General features: G+C 31.2%; 1 pseudogene; it reads right to left on the reverse strand.

Moving 5' to 3' along the window:
* Positions 1-14,056, reverse strand: part of LOC139872716 (protein NODULATION SIGNALING PATHWAY 2-like) — a 182,417-nt pseudogene that overhangs the window by 144,251 nt on the left and 24,110 nt on the right.

Raw genomic sequence — 14,056 nt, forward strand, 5'->3', positions numbered from 1 at the left:
AAATGTTTTCATGATGAATATGAGTTGATAGATAAAGTTTTATCATTATTGATTAATATAAATAAAACGATTCAATTATGTGAAACGTACGAGTGAAGCTGTCACAAAAGAGTGAAATGAAGAATTTAAGATTCGTCTCACTTTTGACGTAGTCACGTTTGAATTCCATAATTCAAGGGATTTAAAAGAAAATCTTGGAAATCTATATGATCTGATTCTTCGGGATTTATGGAAATTAAGATCTCTTTAATTAAATGCGATGATCTGCCTCGATTGCTCTGTCAGGTAATTTCATTATAAATTGACCACTTCCGTGTTATTATTCTCACCATTCCTATACTTTCTTCCCTTATCCATACATCTAAAAATTGTAACAATGCTTAATCCAGTTCTGATCCTTGTTCTTATTTTGACTATCGCAATGATCGTTCTTCTTTTCCAACTTCCACCGGAGGATTCTGTTAACTTCTACTATTACCTTAGGGTTATAATGTTTTTCATTCTTTCGTATATTTATGTTGCTATACATATTGATATACACGGTTTGTGATTCCGGTGTTGTTGTTCGGCTTTATATTTCTTGTTATGTTTCGGAGCTCCATGCTCTTGTTTTCTCTTCCAGACTTCAAGTCAAGCGAATAATGGTCCAGAACTCATAGATATAGAGCTTCGAATGATTATAACGTTCTAAGCAGGAAGGAACGAAATCTCACGATTCGATTTGTTAAATTACTAGCATCACTGAGGATGGAACTATCAAGAATATAATTTCTTAATACGTTCAGAGATTAAGCAGAATGAAAGAGTTGTGTAACATGGCACATGATGACGTTATGATCTGTGAATCATCATGTTTCATTAGAACTTCCAGCATGACTTACTGTAATATAATCACGTTGGCCAAGTGTCATTATATTATACTAACTCATGCTCAAATTCTTAACATTTCTCCAGAATTCATTCGTAATTTATATTTAGATTTTACAGAATATTGGAAACTAAAACAGTTTCCAATATGATGTAATACAGATAGCACGATGAGGTATGTAATTTCGGACAAGAATATCTATGAAAATATCCTCAGAAATATCGAGGATATTTATGATGGTATTTTAGAATTTCTAAGTTCGAAGGTTGATGAAGAAAAATTTTCCGCAAGATTTTAACATGAATCCGGAGCAAGATATTCGTTGAAGGTTTCATCGGATATAGTATTACCTGGATTCTTTGAATATAGGGTATGTCCCTCGTATTTGTCCTTGATCTCCTTCATGGTTTGCTCAATCCGTATTTCAGTACCAAATTTTCTATCGAGCGTTCCCAACACTCCATTCTTTATCATTGAACTCTTGGCCGTTTAGATCATCTACAATTTTTCTGTTTCCTCTGCATTTAATGCTACGATATCTGAATCATCGGTTATCAATTCGAGGTGGTTTCAAGATAATTGTGTTTTTTTAGATGATTAAACGCTGAATGTAGTTGTCAAGATACAAAGGATGTTTAAGATGAAATCAAGTTATAAAGGATGTTTAAGATGAAGTCAAGTGGCAAACTTGAGGAATTATTTAATTGTAGTAGGTGTAACTTATTAACGATATTTTAAGTCCAAATGCTATAATTAATATTTCCTAATCTTTTAACACTTTTTAATTGTCCAAAGTTAGTAGTCCAATGTTAGTAGTCCAATAGTCCAATATATAATCCTAGAATTTAAAATATTTAAGATTATAAGATGATGAAGAAATTTTTTTTTTTTTTTGCGTAGTTAATTAATTGGTTATTAAACAATTTTAGTTTATTCATTATTTTCTTCATTATGCCACTTGTCAAATCTTGACTTGGATTTTTGATCGGCGAAACCTTGTATATGAAATTGAATTGGAATGAAAATGGTTATTCTTTGGTGAACGAATACGTATATCTGTGGTTGTATGTAGGATAGTAAATGACTGTTGAATCGGATTTGAAGAATGTACAGGGTAACATGTTAATGTGAGATCTAAATATTTTTAGGGTATTACCTACCCGTTAAAATATTCTCATCATTATTAGTTTGTACAAGAGAACTCTTAATTACCATCTTTATGAAAATATATGTACATATATATTTTCTTCAAATGTAATCATGGATTTGATGAGTTAATATGATATTAAACTCTTCTAACTTACGGTTAGAACTAGAGTACATAATCTCTAAAACATTAGAGATTACATAATCGTCATGTAGAACGAAGATAATCGATGTAGATTGATATGTAGAACAAAGATAAAGTAGATAGAACGATAGGTAGAACGAAGATTATGCTCGCGGTACAGATGGTGATGTCGAGGATGGTGATGTGGGTGTTACTGCCGGTGGTACAAGTACTGTTGGTGTTGAGGCTGGTGATGACGCTGGTGTAATTAGTATAGCTTGTAAATCACACACCATTCTTGTCAGGATTTCTATCCTACCCTCAATCATTTCTATCCACCCACTCATCTGATTCGATAGATCTTAATTATCAATTCGAAGTTCTCTAACTTCTTCTAATATTCCTCTTTGATTGGTATTCGGAAGTAGAGGTTGAATATTTTCTGATATTGCAGTAATGCGACCTTCGAGGTGGAAAATTTTGGCAAGAAGGGTGAAAACAGTGTTGCGCATAGGTTCACCGGTGAGTACATCGTGTTCTCTGATGTTAGGAGGTAAATTTGGTTCGCGATAGGGTTCGCCTTCTTCATTTCTCCATCGATTGAGTAAGTCTCGGACCCACCCCCCATCTCCTCCAGATAGAAAAATAGCTAAACAGTGGAGACACTTCGGGTTCATTGACTTCGGAGTCTACTCCAATATACATCTCGAAATCGCTCCCAGAACTAATGGAATCCAACTGACTATGCGTAGTCAGGTATAGATAGACTAATTGAGGGAATTTTCTGAAGAATATTGTGAAAATTGAGTGGCAAAAAACGACAGAACTTGCCTACTTTATATTTATAAGAGATCCAATTTTTTGGTCATCTTTCACGATCAGTTAAAGGATTTTGATATGAAATGATTTTCGGATATCGGATGATATTCTAATTACATAGAATACTTATATATAGTACAGAAGATCCCGTAGATTACGGATGGAATTAAGGAAACGTGTCAGATAAAGTCTAATGTGATGGGATATGAATTTGTCTGTACACCATCTATGCAATAATTGCAATAAGATGTGTCAAGACTGAAAATGATAGGTGGATATTTTTCGACAAAGAATGGTAAGCAAAACTTTTGACATGCAGACCAGGTTCAAGTCCAAACTTATTAATATAACCTAACAACTACTAGGTCGAAGTCCAGACTAATTAATGCATCCTAACAATTACTAGTTAGACACACTAATGCAAGACCTGGTTCGCTACGACCACCGCTCTGATACCACATGTCATAACCCGTCCAAATTCAATAAGACGAATACAATAACATATGGTCACATTGCGAGGTATATGACCTCTATATGATACGTTTTACAAACACTGCTTTCGTTTTTAAAAGACAAACTTTCATTTCAACGAAAGTTGACGGCATGCATACCATTTCATAACATATCCAACTATAATTGACTTAATAATAATCTTGATGAACTCAACGACTCGAATGCAACATCTTTTGAAATATATCATGAATGACATCAAGTAATATCTCTAGAATGAGCAAATGCACAGCGGAAGATTTCTTTCATACCTGAGAATGAACATGCTTTAAAGTGTCAACCAAAAGGTTGGTGAGTTCATAGGTTTATCATAATAATCATTTCCATAATTTTAATAGACCACAAGATTTTCATTTCCATTTTTCATAATCCTAATATAGCAATTTTGCATAAAAATCATTCCTATGGATTGAACACCTAGTAATCGACATTAGCAAGATGCATATAGAATATCCCCATCATTTCGGGACACCCATCGGACATGATAAATTTCGAAGTACTAAAGCATTCCAAATTCCATAATGAGGTTTGTTAATCCCATAGATCTATCTTTAGGATTCGCGTCAATTAGGGGGCAGTTCCATAATTCTTAGATTACCAGGCTAAAAGGGGCATATTCGGTTTCGATCCATTCAACCACATAATGTAGTTTCGATTACTTGTGTTTATTTTGTCAAACGTTTATAAAAGCACATGTATTCTCAGTCCCAAAAATGTATATTGCAAAAGCATTTAAAAAGGGAGCAAATGAAACTCACCATACGATATTTTGTAGTAAAAATATTCATACGACGATACTGAACAATGCAAGGTTGACCTCGGATTCACGAACCTATATCAGTTACATCTATTAAAACATATAATAGTATTCAAACAAGTTTATTTATTTATTTATGTTAATATACTTGTTATCTTGATAATTTATATGTTATTTTAATATATAGATTAAATTAATAATTATGTCTATATTTTAAATAAATAATTAATATTTTAATATCAGATTCTTATTATAGAATTTAGAATATATATAATGTATTAAAATATATATATATAATTATATTAAAATATGTTTTTATATAACTAATACTTTACTTTGGTAAAATAATATTAATAATAGAAAATTGTAATATTTTTATAACAATGATAATACTACTACTAATAATAACCGTAATAAATAATAGTATTGATAGTAAAAATAATGATAAAAATCTTGTTAATAATAATCTTAATAATAATTATAATAAGTTATTTTATTTTTATAATATAAACAATAATATTGATACTAATGTTAATACTAATACTATTGTTAGTAATAATAACAAAAATTTTATTAATCATTTTAATACTAATGATAGTAATATTAATAGTAATAATAATGATGATGATAATAATAATAATAATAACAATAATAATAATAATAATAATAATAATAATAATAATAATAATAATAATAATAATAATAATAATAATAATAATAATAATAAAAATAATAATAATAATAATAATAATAATAATAATAATAATAATAATAATAATAATAATAATAATAATAATAATAATAATAATAATAATAATAATAATAATAATAATAATAATAATAATAATAATAATAATAATAAATATGGGTAATAAGTAAACTACCTCAAAGAAATAGTCCTTAAAAACATGCCCAAGTACGGGTTTGAACCCGCGACATCCCGCTAAACCATTAACATCCTTAACCACATTTATTATTATCGTTATTTCACCTATCATTAACGAATCATACTCTTCATCATGCTAGATCGTCTTATTATTTTGTGTATCATTATATTTAATTCGTTATTCGTTATCATCATCTTCATAATCAACACTTGTAATCATCATTTTACGTATCACCATCATTTATTTCTCTAACCTCTAATATACATCATTTCAACTTCTTAATCACGATTTATCATACCATACCCTATTTTGATCATTATCATATTAACACCATCACTCACGATCAATATCATTATCGTCTATCAAAATCGATCTATGGCACCATTATCATCTCTATTTATATCATAATTCATCATAACCTTAATCATCTAAATGTCTTTCATATCAATTATCAACTTCTCCTTTATCATTTTACACGGCATCATCAATATCTTCATATCTAGATTATCACAATCATCCTAGTTATCTAGTTATCATTAACGAATCCTCATCACAATTCATCATCGTCATTCCCTATTAGATTTGGGTTTCGATCGAAACATAAATCAGTTAGGCTTGTTTATGACCCAAAGGTAGTGCAAACAAATTCAGCATCCCGTAGTATTTCTGTCCAAATTCTCACGACCCCCTAATAGTTTCACAAGCCCAACCAATTATGATAGATCTCTGCCCACAATAAAAATCAGTTTAAGGAGCCCATTTTACCTTTACAAGGTTTATGGTTTAGAGTTATAATTAGAAGTAGTAATAACATATTCGATGATGTGTAAGGAATTTAGAATCCAAGATTAATAGTTCCAGTTGGTCCTTCCACTTCTATTTATTCGAGTATGATGTCCTACCATCAATCAATCTAATTATCTTTATTCATGTTTCCTTACATCATTGATTAAAAATTCGTACTTCATAAATCTGTGATCAGGAAAGCTTAAAAATGTTGCATGAGTGGGATATAATAACCATTTATATAGTGTACGAGCTGTAGCAATCCATCATCCTTCTTTCTTTATTTTCACAAGAACCAAAAAGGTCTTGCAGTAGTAATAGTAAATAATCAATGGTGATCGTGTGTTGGTTTCTTAGCCTTTGGTTTGTTCGACATACAATCAGAAACAGAAAGCAGATGTGTATCAGTAACTGCGGCATGCAATAGGTTTGCAGGTGGTCTGTGTGGTGTTACTTGTTAACAAAAAAAAATATAATGAGAGGGTGAGGGAAAACTCCATGATGATGATTTGTAGGGCGGTGGTTTTGGTTGTAGAGAGTGGCGACTTGGTTGGGTTTTATTTTAAGTATAGTAACACAAAACAGGAATATGATGGTGATGATTTATATGATGTAGGTGGTGGTTCAAAGTGATCTTGTTTTGGTAGACGTTCGAATAGAAAATAAAAGAAAATAGAGTAGAGATGGGTTTTAACAACTTACCCGGTTTTTATGTGAGTGGTTCCAGTTAACAGAAAAATAGAAGCAGAAATAACGAAGCATGGGATGTTTGGTTTGCAGGTTATATCAATGGTTATTGGTTAGGCTGATAGTAACGAAGACAGAAAATAGCGAGTAGTTGTGACACAATTTCATGTATTTGCTTTGGTTTTTGCAGCAGTAAAACTGCTGTAGCATTTGATAGAAATCAAACATGGCAGCGTGCAGTAAATGATGGGTGTTCAAATGGTTAGATCGTGGTTGGTGATCGAGAAGTGACAGGTTAAAACGGAAATAAAAGACACAGCAGCAGTAATTAATGATGGTAATAACAAAGTAGATATAAGTATGGTTGATTGTCATGGTGAGGATTGAATATGATGAAGGTTCGATGGTTTTTGGTTTGCAATTCTAATAGAAGTAAACAAGTAGCAACTAGATGGTAGTGTTGTGGGGTTATTTGGACTAGTTGCATGACATACATATATAATATAGCAATAATGGTTGTATTTTGATCATGGTTTGTGTTGAAGATGATGATCGATGATGGTTGTTAGTTGGTGGATGAAGATTTCCGAATGGAATTTGTGTAGGTGAGTGTGTGTGATTTCATTCTTGTAGATATGTACATATTATCCTTACATAGAGAATAGATAGATGGTGTAATGAAAGCAACAACAACAGTAATCTCACAATTCATTTGCACATAGTGTAGCACAGTAATATTTGTAATGATTTGATTCAATTCACGGGATACAAAACTGTTGATGATAGTAATATATAACTTACAGAATTTTAATTCAATACGATTTGTTTTGGTTAACTTCACGGGCCATTATGGAACAGTATTATATACATAATAATATTAATAATAATATTAAATATTCAATGAAATTTAAAACATGTTAAAGGAAGTAGCAACATACCGACAGTTTATTAGGGATAATACATCGTACTCCGTTGTTTACTCAGTGGCGAATAAAAGTGTTCAGAAAAATTTCATATTTTTAAATTAACTATATTTATTTAATTTTTGGTCATTATGGTATAAAATTCGATCCTTAATTTATTAAATAAAAATTACATCATTTGTCTCGCTCGATTCTGAGTAAAATATAAAAAGTGTTCAAATTTAACAATTAGTTCCTAAATATATAATTAATAAGCCTATAATTTATATAACTCATTTTCGGATTACCGTTTATTTTAAAATCACATAAGTGCGTTTATAACTTGTTTAATATCGATTGAAGCATCAAGCGAGTAATACAATCATTTAATATTTATTTTTAGTATACTTTATTTATATATATATATATATATATATATATATATATATATATATATATATATATTCAAATAATAATTATTATAGTATCCTATTTATTTTATTAATAACAATAACATATAATACTTCAAATTATATTTCAAATTATTATATATATATACATATACACACATATCTCTTTACAATTAATTGTTCGTGAATCGTCAGGAATAGTTAAAGGTTAGTTGAACAGTTCAAAATTTTTGAGATTCAGGATAACAGACTTTGCTTATCGTGTCAAAACCATATAAAGATTAAGTTTAAGTTTGGTCGAAAATTTCCGGGTCGTCACACCTTTATCGATTATTTCTGACCGAGATGGCCGTTTTGTTTCTAGATTTTGGCGTACCTTACAAGAAGCGTTGGAAACACGATTAGACATGAGCATCGCATATCATCCGCAAACTGATGGACATAGCGAACACACGATTCAAACCTTGGAAGATATGTTACGAGCTTGCGTTATCAATTTTAGAAAAGCTTGGGATAAGCACTTGCCTCTCGCCGAATTCTCTTACAACAATAGTTATCATGCGAGTATCAACGCCGCACCTTTCGTAGCCTTATATGGTCGAAAATGTCGTTCACCTCTTTGTTGGGTTGAAGTAGGCGACACACAAATTACCGGACCCGAACTCATTCATGAAACAATCGAAAAGATCGTTCAAATTTGAGATAGACTTAGGACGGCCCGTAGTCGTCAAAAGAGCTATACCGACACCAGACGCAACGACCTCGAATTTCAAGTCGGTGACCGCGTAATGGTAAAAGTTGCACCTTGGAAAGGTGTAATCCATTTCGGGAAACGCGAAAAGCTAAATCCACGGTATATTGGTCCTTTCGAAATCTTGGAGCGTGTCTGAACCGTTGCTTATCGTTTAAATTTTCTGAAATGTCCCGTTCATATTGATTATAAACGTTCAATATTAATTGATTTCGTCGTGAGGTTTTGACCTCTATATGAGACGTTTTTCAAAGACTGCATTCATTTTTAAAACAACCATAACCTTTATTTTATCTATAAAGGTTTAAAAAGCATTACGTAGATTATCAAATAATGATAATCTAAAATATACCGTTTACACACGACCATTACATAATGGTTTACAATAAGAATATATTACATCAAAAATAAGTTTCTTGAATGCAGTTTTTACATAATATCATACAAGAATGGACTCCAAATCTTGTCCTTATTTTAGTATGCAACAGCGGAAGCTCTTAATAATCACCTGAGAATAAACATGCTTAAAATGTCAACAAAAATGTTGGTGAGTTATAGGTTTAACCTATATATTATCAAATCATAATAATAGACCACAAGATTTCATATTTCAATATACATCCCATACATAGAGATAAAAATCATTCATATGGTGAACACCTGGTAACTGACATTAACAAGATGCATATAAGAATATCCCCTATCATTTCGGGAAATCCTTCGGACATGATAAAAGCGAATTCGAAGTACTAAAGCATCAGGTACTTTGGATGGGGTTCGTTAGGCCCAATAGATCTATCTTTAGGATTCGCGTCAATTAGTAGATCGGTTTATTAATTCTTAGGCTACCAAGCAAAAGGGGCATATTCGGCTTCGATCATTCACCCATATAATGTAGTTTCATTTACTTGTGTCTATTTCGTAAAATATTTATAAAACTGCATGTATTCTTATCCCAAAATATTAGATTTTAAAAGTGGGACTATAACTCACTTTCACAGATTTTTACTTCGTCGGGAGTAAGACTTGGCCACTGGCCAATTCACGAACCTATAACAAATATATACATATATATATCAAAGTATGTTCAAAATATATTTACAACATTTATAATACATTTTGATGTTTTAAGTTTATTAAGTCAGCTGTCCTCGTTAGTAACCTACAACTAGTTGTCCATAGTTAGATGTACAGAAATAAATTGATATATATTATCTTGAATCAATCCACGACCCAGTGTATACACATCTCAGGCTAGATCACAACTCAAAGTATATATATTTTTAGAATCAACCTCAACCCTGTATAGCTAACTCAAACATTACTGCATATAGAGTGTCTATGGTTGTTCCAAATAATATATATACATGGGTCGATATGATATGTCAAAACATTTGCATACGTGTCGATGGTATCCCAAGATTACATAATATATTAGAATACATGTATAATACAATATAAGTTAGCTAGGATATGATTTGTATAGAATTGTTACAATATTTCCCGTAGCTACAACAATCAAAAAATATCCAATCTTGTTTTACCCATAACTTCTTCATTTTAAATCCGTTTTGAGTGAATCAAATTGCTATGGTTTCATATTGAACTTTATTTTATGAATCTAAACAGAAAAAGTATAGTTTTATAGTCGGAAATATAAGTTACAAGTCATTTTTGTAAGAAGTAGTCATTTCAGTCGAAAGAACGACGTCTTGATGACCATTTTGAAAAACATACTTCCACTTTGAGTTTAACCATGATTTTTGGATATAGTTTCATGTTCATAAGAAAAATAATTTTTCCAGAAGAACAACTTTTAAATCAAAGTTTATCATATTGTTTAATTATCAAACCCAAAACAGCCCGCGGTGTTACTACGACGGCGTATGTCCGGTTTTACGGTGTTTTTCGTGTTTCCAGGTTTTAAATCATTAAGTTAGCATATCATATAGATATAGAACATGTGTTTAGTTGATTTTAAAAGTCAATTTAGAAGGATTAACTTTTGTTTGCGAACAAGTTTAGAATTAACTAAACTATGTTCTACTGATTTCAAGTTTAAACCTTCGAATAAGGTAGTTTTATATATATGAATCAAATGATGTTATGAACATCATTACTACCTCAGGTTTTGTGGATAAACCTACTGGAAATGAAAAAAATAGATCTAGCTTCAAAGAATCCTTGGATGGCTTGAAAGTTCTTGAAGCATAATCATGACACGAAAACAAGTTTAAGTAAGATTTCCACTCGAAATAAGATTGTTATAGTTATAGAAATTGAATCAAAGTTTGAATATGAGTATTACCTTATATTAGAAAGATATCTTACTGTAAATAAGAAAGATTTCTTGAGGTTGAATGATCACTTTACAAGATTGGAAGTAAGGTAGCAAACTTGGAAGTAATCTTGATTTTATGAAACTAGAACTTATAGAATTTATGAAGAACACTTAGAACTTGAAGATAGAACTTGAGAGAGATCAATTAGATGAAGAAAATTGAAGAATGAAAGTGTTTGTAGGTGTTTTTGGTTGTTGGTATATGGATTAGATATAAAGGATGTGTAATTTTGTTTACATGTAAATAAGTCATGAATGATTACTAATATTTTTGTAATTTTATGAGATATTTCATACTAGTTACTAAATGATGGTTCCCACATGTGTTAGGTGACTCACATGGGCTGCTAAGATCTGATCATTGGAGTGTATATACCAATAGTACATACATCTAAAAGCTGTGTATTGTACGAGTACGAATACGGGTGCATACGAGTAGAATTGTTGATGAAACTGAACGAGGATGTAATTGTAAGAATTTTAGTTAAGTAGAAGTATTTTGATAAGTGTCTTGAAGTCTTTCAAAAGTTTATGAATACATATTAAAACACTACATCTATATACATTTTAACTGAGTCGTTAAGTCATCGTTAGTCGTTACATGTAAATGTTGTTTTGAAACCTTTAGGTTAACGATCTTGTTAAATGTTGTTAACCCATTATTTATTATATCTAAAGAGATGTTAAATTATTACATTATCATGATATTATGATATATTAATATATCTTAGTATGATATATATACAGTTAAATGTTGTTACAATGATAATCGTTACATATATGTCTCGTTTCGAAATCATTAAGTTAGTAGTCTTGTTTTTACATATGTAGTTCATTGTTAATACACTTAATGACATGTTTACTTATCATTTATCATGATTAAACATAGTGTATCAATATCTTAATATGATTCATATGTATTTAGTAAGACGTTGTTATAACGATAATCGTTATATATATCGTTTTGAGTTTCTTAATTCAATAAACTCAATTTTATGTATATAACTCATTGTTAAAATACCTAATGAGATACTTACTTATCATAATATCATGTTAACTATATATATAATATATATATGTCATCATATAGTTTTTACAAGTTTTAATGTTCGTGAATCACCGGTCAACTTGGGTGGTCAATTGTCTATATGAAACCTATTTCAATTAATCAAGTCTTAACAAGTTTGATTGCTTAACATATTGGAAACACTTAATCATGTAAATAACAATTTTATTTAATATATATAAACATGGAAAAGTTCGGGTCACTACATTTTCCGCCTCAACTGAGCTCCGTTCATCCTACTTTCCATGTATCGAATTTGAAAAAGTGTTTTGCCGAACTCGAACTCGTCATCCCTCTCAAGGAGCTTACTATTGATGACAAACTTTATTTTATGGAAGAACCGGTTGAAATTGTGGATCACTCCGTCAAAACGCTAAAACAAAGCCGAATTCCGATTGTCAAAGTCCGTTGGAACGCCAAGAGAGGATCCGAGTTTACTTGGGAAAGACGAGATCAAATGAAGAGGAAGTACCCTCATTTATTCGTGGATTTGGAAAAGCAAGATCTCGAGGAAGAAACAACGACTACTACGCTTACTTAAATTTCAGGACGAAATTTCTTTTAAGGAGTAGGTAATGTAACATCTCGTCTTTTTCTGTTTACTTTCCGTTTAATTATTTTAAAGTCTGTTAAATAATTATAACATCTTCTGTTAATACGCGTTTTTAAAACATCTCGTTTAGGTAATTCGCGCACCCGCTTTTAAACTCGAGGGACTAATGTTGTCAAGTGGGCAAAGTGGTGACTAGTGGAACTAGTCAACCTCCCCACCACCACTCATTCACTTCTCCTTCTCATCTCACACTTTCACTTTTTCTCACAACTCACCCAACACAAATTCATCATCTATTCAAGATCTAACAAGCATCAACTAAAACAAATTACATATTCGGAATTTTTGCATCTTCCTCTTAGAATCCATACCAATCTCGTCTCATTTGGGTAACTTTCTAAAAACACTAAATTTCATGTTCTTGATGTTTTTGACTTATAAAAGTGTTAATTAGTGTCTATGGCTCAAGTCTAACATGAATATGTGATATATATGCTCGATCTTGCTATTTTATGTAACTAGCTTAAACTTGAAATGGGTGTGTATGATCTTGAGAGTTGGTTGCTTGAATGTTGTTAAATGTTAAAAGTTCATGTATTAAATGTGTTACTAGCATCACTAGCTTCAATTTGATGTGTAGGTTGACTTAGAAAGGCTCCATAAACATAACTGCTAAATTTATGATTTTGAGTTAGGGTTTGATAGAAGTAAAATGGATTTTTGATGCATCGAATGCTTTGCAATGTTAATTGTAAGTGTTTAGTAGTATTGTATGCGTAATTACCTACGAAACGGCGTATTATATGTGTGCATTTAATTCTCGAATCATCAATGTGCATTTATGGACTTGAAGCATTTATGATGAGCATTAATTGATCATTCAATTTGGAAATTCGATTATTGCAAATGATGAATTTGATTGATGAAATGTGTTTAGTTGTATTCCTCGTCAAATTACCTTTCCAACGATATAAGATACGTGTTTTGAATGTTTACAGTTCGTAATTTGTGTTTGAATGAAATTTGGTTTGACACTTAGACATTTGAAACGACCCAGGTACCAGCTCACGTTATATGCCGCGGCGCGGCCCTCCTATGTCGCGGCGCGACATTGGTCGCGTTTGGGGACTGTTCAACTTTGCATTTACACGTTTAATTCTAACTATGCCACGCACCTCCGATTAACATGTAACTTGTTCTAACATGCTTATATATGAATAATTAGCACAGAAAAATAGTTCGGGACCCGACCCGAATGTGTTGACTTTTTCATTGACTTTGACTTGAGCAAAGTTGACTTTTATTCAAACGTAACCGAATACCTATGCAATCATTCTTGCGTGCATTTATACTTGTATCTTGCATGAAACTTGACAATGTGACTCACATGCTATATTAATCGAGTCGTAACAAGCCATAGGACTAATTGAACAACTTTGACCGACTGTG

The sequence above is a fragment of the Rutidosis leptorrhynchoides genome, chromosome 10, assembly GCF_046630445.1.
Source record: "Rutidosis leptorrhynchoides isolate AG116_Rl617_1_P2 chromosome 10, CSIRO_AGI_Rlap_v1, whole genome shotgun sequence".
Taxonomy (NCBI): domain Eukaryota; kingdom Viridiplantae; phylum Streptophyta; class Magnoliopsida; order Asterales; family Asteraceae; genus Rutidosis; species Rutidosis leptorrhynchoides.